The following is a 12,481-nucleotide window of genomic DNA, read 5'->3' on the forward strand; positions in this document are numbered from 1 at the left end:
AGAAAACATTGCCCATAAGTAGTTCCACTAACAAGTACTGGATTATCATTGATTGCGTGAATTACATTCGAGCCTGTCTTTATTTATTATTTAAAATTATAATTTTATTTACCATTGCACCCTTATTAAAACCCTTAAAAATAGTTGCCTTAGATACACACCATAACAACAGGTTTGATAGATTGACACTTGGTCTCTGTGGATTCGATAATCTTTTATATTACTTTGACGTGATTCGTACACTTGCGAAAAACACGCATCACTTCACCGAGATGGTGAATATGGGGATGCGTCTAGAAGAAGGGGTTAGAGAAGGACGTCTAACCAGAGAATAAGGCTCTTCTGCCAAACGATATGAGGCGTTTGCAAAGAAGAAAGATGGAGAGGCACATGTTGTAACCTCCCATGTGAAACCAAGAAGACCCTCTGTAAGGAGGAAGACCGTGCGTCCTGCCGGTGACCAGCACCAGGTGGCTCACATAGCGCCTGTTTTCAGAGATAATCAGCAGTACCAGGAGCATAACACCAATCAGCAACCACATCCGCAATATCAACATCAGCAACATCGTCCGCAACAGCAGGCCTACCAGCCTCGAAACAGTAATCAAACCAGCACGAGTTACGAGAGGAAAAGGGTCACCTTCGATCCTATTCCGATGACATATGCAGAGTTATATCCCTCTTTGATAGAGAGGAAGTTGATTGCTCCGAGAGACCCACCGGCTATACCTGCTAACCCCTAGTGGTGGTATAAGCCTTAATTACACTATGTTTACCATTCTGGTGCTTCCGGCCACGACGTGGAGAATTGTTACCCTTTGAAGACCAAGGTTCAAGACCTTGTGAGGTGTGGCATTCTGTGTTTCGAGAACGTAGGTCCTAATGTGAAGAAGAACCCATTGCCCGAGCATGGGAAGTCTATTAACATGGTCCAGGGCTGCCTTGGCAAATACAAAGTCAAATATGTTAGTCATATTCGACAATCTCTGGTCGAGATGCATCGTTTGCTATGTGATTATAGTCATTATGAGCATGACTACGATAGATGCCGAGTTTGCTCTGTCAATCAAAGAGGTTGTCGCCAGGTGCACAAAGATGTTCAGGAAATGCTGGATGAAGGAGTTATTGAGATCCTTCAAAATAGAAATGTTGACAAAGACGCTGATGAGGTCAACGTAATTTCTCCAGTATTCCGGATCCCCGGGCCTGTTATCATCAAGTATGATGGTAGCAAGCAGAAGGTTTCTCCTGCCTTGACCATCAAGCCAGCCGGACCAGTACCATATTCTTCCAAAAAGGCGATTCCCTATCACTACAATGCTGTTGCGGTAGAAAATGGGAAAGAGGTGTCCTTGCCATCTTCCTCCGTTGTTAACATTGCAGATGTTAGTGGTTTGACCCGCAGCGGTCGTGTGTTTTCAGCACCTCAAAAGCCCCAAGCAAATGCTGATTCTGTTGAACGCCCGGTGAGGAATGCAGTGAGCACTCTGAATCCAACACCTGTTGTTAAGCCCTCCTCTACATTGATAACTCCTGCTTCTGTTGGCCCAAGCGGCAATGTGAAAGAAGACTGTGATGAGATGCTGAGGCTCATCAAGAGAAGCGAGTACAATGTTGTAGACCAGCTTCTACAAACGCCATCCAAAATATCGGTACTGTCATTGCTTTTGAATCCAGAACCACATAGAGAGGCTCTGCAGAAGGTTTTGGATGTGGCATATGTAGATCATGATGTCACGATAGAACAATTCGATAGCATTGTTGCAAACATTACCGCTTGTAACAACCTGAGTTTCGGTGACTCTGATCTCCCCGAGGAGGGAAGAGACCACAACTTGGCATTACATATATCTATGAATTGCAAAGACGACGCCATGTCCAAAGTGCTGGTGGACACTGGGTCATCACTAAACGGATTGCCAAAATCCACTCTCTTGAAACTGTTATATCAAGGGCCTCCCATGAGGCAGAGTGGAGTAGTTGTGAAGGCTTTCGATGGGTCTCGCAAAACTGTGATTGGGGAAGTGGATCTCCCAGTCAAAATCGGACCAAGTGATTTCCAGATTACCTTCCAGGTTATGGACATTCACCCATCGTATAGCCGTCTCTTAGGTAAACCATGGATTCACGAGGCAGGCGCCGTGACATCCACCCTACACCAGAAACTGAAATTTGTGAAGAATAAGAAGCTGGTGGTGGTAGGGGGAGAAAAGGCTCTCCTGGTTAGCCACTTGTCTTCCTTCTCATACATAGAGGCTGAGGATGAAGTTGGAACTCCTTTCCAAGCTTTATCTATTGCTGAGCCTATTGAGAAGAGAACTCCTTCATTTGCTTACTATAAAGATGCAAAGTTGGCTATCAAGCGTGGTGCAACTGCTGGTTTAGGAAAAATGATTGAGCTAGAAGACAACAAGTCTCGGGCTGGCATAGGTTATTCGTCTGGGGTCTTCAACACGCAAGGGCTATTCAAGAGTGGAGGTTTCATCCACACCGGTCAAGATGAGGAAGCTGCTGCCATTCTGGAAGAGGATGAAGAGGATTCTGGCAACTTCGTCATCCCTGAGGGAATCTGCAATAATTGGGTCGCTGTGGATATTCCAACAGTTATCCATAAGTCGAAGTAATGTTCATTGTGTTTAAAAACCCTCCTCCCATGCCAAAAGGAGGAGTGATGACATTGTTGGCGCATAAATACAATGATATTTTCATTCAATAAATTCATGTTAAATGTTTGTTTTTCCAATTATTTTCCCTTTTCGCTTTTTTGCATGAAATTGGTGATCACATAAAACCTAAAAAAATAGAATAAAATCAATCTTTTCATCTGCATAATGATTGCCTTGTTTGAATTCTAAAGCTTTTCATATCCAAAATCATTATGAAGGTTGATCAAACCCATTGAACATAATGATCCAACACCATCTCCCAATTTTGAGTTCCCTGTATTTGAGGCAGAAGAGGATGATGTTGAAGAGATTCCTGATGAGATTACCCGTCTACTTGAGCATGAAGAGAAGATCATTCAGCCACATCTTGAGAATCTGGAAACAGTCAACTTGTAGTCTGAGGATTGTGTGCGAGAAGTGAAGATTGGGGCACTCCTGGAAGAATTTGCTAAGAAGGGGTTGATTGAATTGCTACGAGAATATGTCGACGTCTTTGCTTGGTCGTATGAAGACATGCCAGGTCTAGATACTGACATTGTGCAACATTTCTTACCCTTGAGGCCTGAGTGCGTGCCTGTGAAACAGAAGCTCAGAAGAACTCATCATGATATGGCAGTAAAGATCAAAGAGGAGGTTCAGAAGCAAATTGATGCAGGGTTTCTGGTGACTTCTACATATCCTCAATGGGTGGCCAATATTGTGCCCGTGCCTAAGAAAGACGGAAAAGTCCGAATGTGTGTGGACTATAGAGACTTGAATAAATCTAGTCTGAAAGATGATTTCCCTCTACCACATATCGATATGTTGGTAGATAACACAGCTAAATTCAATGTCTTCTCATTTATGAACGGATTTTCCGGATATAATCAGATCAAAATGGCACCCGAGGATATGGAGAAGACAACATTCATCACACCTTAGGGAACATTCTGTTATCGAGTGATGCCCTTCGGTTTGAAGAACGCCGGAGCCACGTATCAACGAGCTATGACCACCTTGTTTCATAATATGATGCACAAGGAGATCGAGGTTTATGTTGACGATATGATCGCTAAGTCAAGAACGGAAGTTGAACATGTAGAGCACTTGTTGAAGCTTTTTCAGCATTTGAGGAAGTACAAGCTTCGTCTGAATCCCAACAAGTGTACATTTGGAGTCCGTTCCGGCAAGTTATTGGGTTTTATTGTCAGTGAAAGAGGTATTGAGGTTGATCCTACAAAGGTCAAAGCAATACAAGAGATGCCTGCGCCCGAAACTGAGAAGCAAGTCTGAGGTTTTCTTGGCCGCTTGAATTATATTTCCAGATTCATATCCCACATGCCTGCCACATGTGCACCGATATTCAAGCTCCTCCGGAAAGATCAGTCCCATGATTGGACCGAGGATTGCCAGAAATCTTTCGACAGTATTAAAGAGTATTTGTCCGAACCTCTGATTTTGTCTCCGCCTGTGGAAGGGAGACCTTTGATTATGTACTTAACAGTTCTTGAAGACTCAATGGGTTGTGTCCTTGGTCAGCAAGACGAATCAGGGAAGAAAGAATATGCTATTTGTTAGATGCCCAAAAGTGCTTATTTGAGCTATCATATGTGGGCATCTTTCACTCTTTTTCCTTGCTAAAATTGTCAAAACCACATTTGTTTTACACGGAATGCATTACATTGATAAACAAGCTTGGTGCCTTTGATGTGTGTGTTATTGTGCAGGAAAGGCATGAATTAATTGATAATAAAGACACAAGAGAATTGGCAAAGGAACCAAAGAATACAAGCATTTCATCTGCCTGCTCGCTAGGCGAGGCTGTGGCGAAGCTTTTGGTTCGCTAGGCGAGCTCCTGGCGAAAAGCTCCAGTAAATTAGCAAATTAATTCGCTAGGCGAGCTCAAGGCGAATGTGGTAGCGAGTTCATTCTGTTTTGGTGAAAAACGCAGCCAGCACTCACTCGCTAGGCGAAGCTCTAGCGAGTCCCCAGCGAGCATTCCAGTAGCAAAACCTCTCAACCTCGCTGGGGCGAGGTTGAAGCGTGTCCTTCGCTAGGCGAAGGTATGTTCGCTAGGCGAACATCACAGTTCAGCAGGCCCTGTTTTCTCTGGGCGCAGGGGCCTTTTGTGCCCATTTTAGACCCTCGCTAGGCGAGCCATTCTGCTCGCCTAGCGAACGTGACAGACCAGCTGAGGTCTATAAGTAGCAGGTGCCACTTTTGAGCACCATACCTCATTTTTACCAACTTTTCCCTTTCTGTACTTTTTCTAGATATTTTTGCAGCATTGTTTTGGGAGCTTTTATGCCCTAATTTCCATTTCTCTTCATCTAGCAACCATCTTCCACAAAAAGAAGGTGGATTCCCATCCAACTTCGATTATCCGACTTGGATGTTGATCAACCTTCTTTCCTTACTTGCCGACCAAGCTACCATGAAAATGAGTAGCTAAGTCATCCATTTGTCAAGGTTAGATGTAGGTGATTACTAGCTTTGTGTGTAAATGTAAGGATCCTCATATGTAAACTCTTTAACGGTAAATATATGATGAAAACTTTGTTTCTATTTAAAACTCTTTGTGTTGGTTTATGATCGAGAGATGTTTACCGATTCTTGACCTAGGTTTTCATCCAAACTTGTTTGTTAGCTAGAGATAGTAACGAATGATTTTGTTCACCATAAGGTTGAACCAAAAAGTTGTCATTTTGATAGATTGTGTTCGAGAGAAACAATGGATCAAAATGGCAAAACTCACAATGTGTGTTCGAGAGAAACATATTGAGAGGACTTTGTGAAATTATTTATCATCTAAAGGAGTTTATAAGATTGTTGACCGAGCAAATACATGCAAAGTGATCATTGAAACCTAACTTTGACAATATTTCTCATATTAATCAAAACATAACTTTTACCGTAATTAATTACTTTGTATGCAAGATAACTTGATTAAAACCAAAACCCTATTGTCACATTAACTTAAGATTAATACAACCATCGAACGGCGGTGATATCTTACAATCCCTGTGGATACGATAACAAAAACCCGACACGAAACATACTTTTCAACAAAATGGCGCCGTTGCCGGGGATTGTAAATTGATATTGCGAGCATCGCAATGGTTGTTTAAGTTTTAGCTTGTGAATTTTTGACTTGTGCTTGTAATTTGTTTGGTTTAGTGTGCAGCTTACGTTTTATGCGAGGGCAAATCCCTGTGGACGAACTTCTTTTTGATCCTGAGATCGAGAGAACCGCAAGGAGGCTCAATAGCAAAACGAGACGTAGGAGGCAACAGGCTAGACAACGCCAAGAGCAAGGAGAAAGTTCTTCGACCACAAATCCACACACATTCATACCAAACATGGAGCCACAACCACCACCACCTATTTCTACTCCATGTATCAATAGTCCAAGGAACACCGCTCAGTTTGCCAACCAAACAGGAAGGCAAGCTGAGATGAAGACGGGAACTCTGAATTTATTATATGGGAGTCCATTCACCGGAATGGACCATGAAGACCCATTTGCTTTTCTCACAAAATTTTATGAGATAGCATTGGCTGCCGGAGTGGATCAGGCTCAGGAGCTTCCGTTGTTCAGACGATTATTTCCCCACGCTTTGCTCGGTAAAGCAAAGGATTGGTATCTCGATCAAACACCAGCCGTAATGACAGACTGGAACGTGTTAGAAGATAAATTCATTGAAAGGTTTTTCTCCCATAACCGATTCATGGAATCAAAGACGGCCATCTCGGTGTTTTCTCAAGGAACCAGTGAATCTTTGAATGAAGCATGGGAGAGATTCAAGTCCATGCTTAGGAAATGTAAAGGGCATGGATTTGATGAATTAACTCAAATCCATATCTTCAGAAATGGACTTCAACCAAACTGCAAAACGTTGTTGGATGCCACCTCGGGTGGCTCGTTGATGTCAAAAAGTGCCGAAGAAGCCACCAACATTATAAATCGCATGGCTCTAAATGATCTTCAGAGTCAAAGTCGTGGAAATTCTTTGAAGAAGGCGGGAGTGCTTGAGTTAGGGACGAATGATGCCATCCTTGCCCAAAACAAGCTCATCTCACAACAAGTGGAACTCTTAACGCAACAAATCAAAGAGTTAAGAGAAACGTCAAAAGCTAAACAAATAGCTTGTTGTGAACTTTGTAAAGGTGAACATGACACCGGATTTTGTCCACCTCCCGGTTTTGACGAAGTAAACTACATGGCCAATCAACGGGACTATCAACCGAGACAACAACAACCTTATCAACCACAACAACAACAATTCCAAGGGAACCAAGGGTTCCAACCTAGAAGCAACTATTATCATAACCAAGGTTATGGAGGTGGTTCTTCTAGCCGTCAAAACCCTCCCCAAAATCCGTATCAACCTCAACAACCGCCGGTCGTCAATTCTAAATTGGAAGAGACATTGACGCAATTCATGCAAATGTCAATGGCCAATCAAAAGAGTAATGACGCGGCCATAAAAAATCTTGAAACTCAAGTTGGGCAACTTGCCAAGCAACTCGCTGAACAACAAACCGGTCCTTCTTTTTCGGCTAATACGCAAACAAATCCTAAGGAGCATTGTAAGGCGATTATGACGAGAAGTGGGAGGGAGTTGGGTAGTGAGAATGAAAAAAGAGTTGAGAGTGAACAAAGAGAGAAAGAGAAGGAGATTGAGGAGGAAATAGTGGAGGAAAATGTTGATGGTGAAATAGGAGTGTGGAGTGATGAGGAAGTAGTTGAAAAGAATAAAATAATGGTGAAGTTGAAAAAGAAAAAGGTGTGGAGATTGAGGAAAATAAAAGTGATGAGGTAATAAGGGAGGTAGTGAAGAAGCCTAGATGGAAAAGTGCTAGAATTGCAAAGGGAAAGGAGGTAGTGAGCGCTACTCCGGTCCAAAATCTTCCTTACCCTCATGCTCCCTCCAAAAGGGAAAATGAACGGCATTACGCCCGGTTCATGGATATTTTTAAACAGTTGCAAATCAACATTCCGTTTGCTGAAGCCTTGGAACAAATGCCAAAGTATGCCAAATTCATGAAGGACATACTAACCAAAAAGCGGAGGTATACGGAACCGGAGACCATCATCCTTGATGCGAGCTGTAGTGCCATTATTCAAAGGACGCTTCCTAAGAAAGAGGTTGATCCGGGAAGAGTTACATTGCCGGTTAAAATTGGTGATGTGTATGTCGGAAAAGGACTTATTGACTTGGGGTCGAGTATTAATCTTATACCTTTGTCAATTATCAAGAGGCTTGGCAACATCGAGATTAAGTCCATCCGAATGACATTGCAATTGGCGGATAAGTCGACTACCCATCCTCATGGCGTAGCCCAAGATGTGTTGGTGAAGGTCGACAAATTCTTTTTCCCGGTGGATTTTATTGTAATTGATATGGAGGAAGATGATGATGCTCCGCTCATATTGGGCCGACCATTCATGAAGACCACAAGAATGATGATAGATGTTGATGACGGCTTAATGAAGGTGCGAGTTCAAAATGAGGAAGTCACCTTTGATCTATTCGAGGCGATGAAGCATTCCAAGGATAGAAATGATAGCTTTCGCATCGATGTGATCGAAGACGCTATTATAGAGGTTTCAAAGCATATTCATGAGATATCTCCTATGGAGTTAGCTCTTGACGACTCAATGGAGGTTTTCACTGTTGAAGAGGAGCTAGCCCTTGAGGAATGCTTAAAGGAACTTGATAGTTTGGAAGACCTACAATCGTGGGAAGTAGAGGAAGAAAATTTGAAGAAGGAGGTCATTGACGAGAAAGCGCCAATTGAATTAAAAGAGTTACCTTCGACTTTGAAATATGTGTTTCTAGATGAGACCGAGGCAAAGCTGGTCATCATAAGCAACCTCTTGACAAAAGAAGAAGAAGCCCGTCTAATCATTGTGCTAAAAACCAATCAAGAAGCTATGGGTTGGACTCTTTCCGATCTAAAAGGAATTAGTCCATCCTATTGTATGCACAAGATTTTGATGGAGGAGGATTTCAAGCCGGTAGCTCAACCACAACGCCGCTTAAAGCCTACCATGAAAGAGGTTGTAAGAAAGGAAGTGGTGAAGCTATTGGATGCGGGAATGATTTACCCGATCTCGGATAGTCCGTGGGTTAGTCCCGTGCACGTGGTTCCGAAGAAGGGTGGAATGACCGTAATCCGAAATGACAAAGACGAATTGATCCCGACTAAAGTTGCCACGGGGTGGAGAATGTGTATAGATTATAGACGGTTGAATACCGCGACTCGTAAGGACCATTTCCCACTCCCATTTATGGATCAAATGCTTGAAAGACTATCGGGCCAACAATACTATTGTTTTTTGGACGGCTACTCCGGGTACAACCAAATTGCGGTTGACCCGGTTGATCATGAGAAGACGGCTTTCACGTGTCCGTTTGGAGTGTTCGCATACAGAAAAATGCCCTTTGGGCTGTGCAATGCACCGGAGACCTTCCAACGATGTGTCCATGCCATTTTTGCCGATCTGATAGAGAAAACAATGGAAGTCTTCATGGATGACTTCTCGGTATTTGGTGGGACGTTTAGTCTATGCTTGGCAAATTTGAAGACGGTGTTGGAAAGGTGTGTGAAGACCAATTTGGTGCTAAATTGGGAAAAGTGTCACTTCATGGTGACCGAGGGGATCGTGCTAGGCCACAAAGTCTCTAAAAGGGGGCTTGAAGTGGATAGAGCTAAGGTTGAAGTAATTGAAAAATTACCCCCTCCGGTGAATGTGAAGGGCATCCGTAGCTTTTTGGGGCACGCGGGGTTCTACCGGCGCTTCATCAAGGACTTCTCAAAGGTGGCTAAACCTTTGAGCAATTTGCTCGCCAAAGACCAGGTATTTCTCTTCACCGAAGATTGTTTGCAAGCTTTTGAGGTTTTAAAAGAAAAATTGGTTACCGCTCCAATAATAGTCGCTCCCGATTGGAATGAAAATTTTGAACTAATGTGTGACGCGAGTGACTATGCTGTTGGAGCGGTACTTGGCCAAAGAAAAGATAAAACTTTTCATGCGATACATTATGCGAGTAAGGTTCTTAACGAGGCTCAAATAAATTATGCCACAACGGAAAAAGAACTACTCGCAATAGTGTATGCGCTAGAAAAGTTTAGGTCTTATCTTATAGGGTCTAAGGTCGTTGTGTATACCGACCACGCGGCGATTAAATATCTGCTAACCAAGCCGGATTCGAAGCAAAGGCTCATCTGTTGGATCCTCTTGTTACAAGAATTCGATGTCGAAATCAAAGACAAGAAGGGGTCGGAAAACTTGGTAGCGGATCATTTATCCCGCTTAGTGAATGTCGAGGTTACCGCATCTGAAAAGGAAATCCGGGAAGAATTTCCTGATGAAAAATTGTTTAAGGTTCAAGTTAGGCCGTGTAGCGGTGTATTCGTCGCTATATGATCTATCGATTAAATCATAAGCAAGAGATACATTGAAATTTCGAGTCGCCACCGCACTTTTATTTATCCAAAGGACTGGCTAAAAAGCGAACAAAAGCCTAAGAAGTTTTACACGTAGAAAGCTAATAAAAAGATCAGAGATTCTGGGTAAGGGGTAAATTACGCAATGGGAAGGTGTTAGGCACCCATCACGTCCTAGGTACTCCTAGGGAGCCCTTTTCACACTTGTTGTAAAAGATTGTTATTTGTTATGACATAAAGATTGTGCAAACATGATTGGGATGATGAGAAAAGAATATACAAGTTTTTTATTTTTGTGTTTGAACGGATGAACCCGTTGCCTACGTACCTCCCATCAAAGGTGAGGATCAAAACGCCGTAGTTCGGCTAAAAGATTTCCAAAAGTTGGTGGATTCAATTTTAAACAATAGCACTGAGGCTTTTCATTATCAATGGGAGAACACTCGACCAAGACCAACATCCACCATGCGAGGATAGCTTCGACGTACGAGAGGGGTTAACCCTGTTTTCAGTACGGAAGTCTTACTGTCGACTCACTAAAGATAGGCAAGATTTACATCAACCACAATGATAATTGAAACCTATGGCTATGTGAAAAGATTAACAATGGACTAAGCCAAAACAAGTGAATGGGTGTAGTTAATTGATTGTGATTATGAAAGTGAAGTCAAAGTATGATTAAGATTGATTCAAAAGAAGTGTTATGAAATGGAGTTTGAAAAAAAGTCAAGGACTTGGGGTCCAGGTTTTTAATTTGAAAACATGAAGATGTTTGCACAACACTTATGTCAAGTTTGAAATGTAAAGTGTGAAAAAGTCTAGGACATAATGAATGATGAATGGATGAAGATGGAAAGTAAAACCTCTTAGAAGGTTCACTTCTTGAAATCATATAGGAGATGATTCAAGGGTGTCCTTTGGAATAGGCAATGGGTAATAACAAACAAACAAGAAAAGCGGATATCGGATGCCAATCACTGGGCTTATACCAATCTCCTAAAACAAAACGGGATATCAGATGCCACTCAATGGTCTTACACTAATCTCCTCAAAAGAAAAAAACAAGAATGAAATATGGGAATCAACTGCCAACTTGTGGGACTTAGGTTAATTCCAAACATGATCATAGGAAAGCAAATGCCAACTAGTGGGACTTACAATTGTATCCTCACATACAAATAATGAAACAAGCAAAGATAAGATGAGTGGCCAATGTGATGGTCTTATACTCACTTCCATATCATAGGAACAAATGCCAAAGCAATGGACTTACAATTGTCCTCAATGGGTAAACAGCAGTGACAATGTCACACAGACAAAAGAGATGATCGTGCATTAATGGCAATTGATGATGATAAATGCATAACATACAAGCAAATAGGTGCATATGAAGCAATCAATCAATCAATGAGAATCAAACAGCACACTCTATAGCCAAACAAGGGGGCTCATACAAGAGGGTTTGACTATGAAAGTCCACTGTAATAGGTAAATGTCGCTCTTAACCTTGCCATTGAGAGGCTAAGGTGAAGCAGATGAATAGGAGATGAGGGGTGTGCCTCATTGCTTCTATCCCTAATCAGGGAGAGCATCAAATAATAGAAAGCGGGGGAGTTCAGAAAGATGGAACTCTTTCCACATTATTGACTCGATTGATCTTGGGTTTTTATCTCAATGCTACAACCATGTAATGGGAGCAAGGAGAGGACTCACTGAATAGTAGGGGATAGGCTACTTATCCCTTTGATCTACCAATTGCCTTACTTGAAGGACTTTTCCTGCTTGGGACAATTTTAAACACACACAAGCATGGCCTCTTAAGGAGGACTTCAGACAGTTTGCCCGGCCAAATAACAAGCCGGGTCTCCAGACTACATGAAGAAGAAGTAATTATACCTCAAAAGCAAATGCTAAATAGCAAAGCAAGCAAGTTCAAAGAACTTAAGCAACTAAAGTACCTGAAAAAGTCAAACCAATTAGTAAACAGTTCAACAGTTTGAAACAAAAGGAATGGATAAACAAAAGTCAACCACAGAGGGACCAATGTGCAAAACACAAGACTCAACTATATGAGTCACACCTACAAAACAAGGGTTAGCACATGATATACATAATCCAACTCAATCAAATTTGAATGATCTTTGAGGCATTGGTGCTTAACCTGAAACATTAACTCACTTGTAAGCTCAAAAGACCACTAGGACTAACCTAGGGTCAAAGATGAAAGAAAAGGTCAAAACAGCAAAGAATAACCAACCAAAGTCAAGTTCAAACATTTAAGAAGCTATCCCAATTGGATTCACAATCATACCATGCATCATCATCAACTCATAAGCAAAAGAAGGCAAGGCAAGGCAAATGAAAGCACAAAAAAGTCAACA

The sequence above is a fragment of the Lathyrus oleraceus genome, chromosome 6 (genome assembly GCF_024323335.1).
Source record: "Lathyrus oleraceus cultivar Zhongwan6 chromosome 6, CAAS_Psat_ZW6_1.0, whole genome shotgun sequence".
Taxonomy (NCBI): domain Eukaryota; kingdom Viridiplantae; phylum Streptophyta; class Magnoliopsida; order Fabales; family Fabaceae; genus Lathyrus; species Lathyrus oleraceus.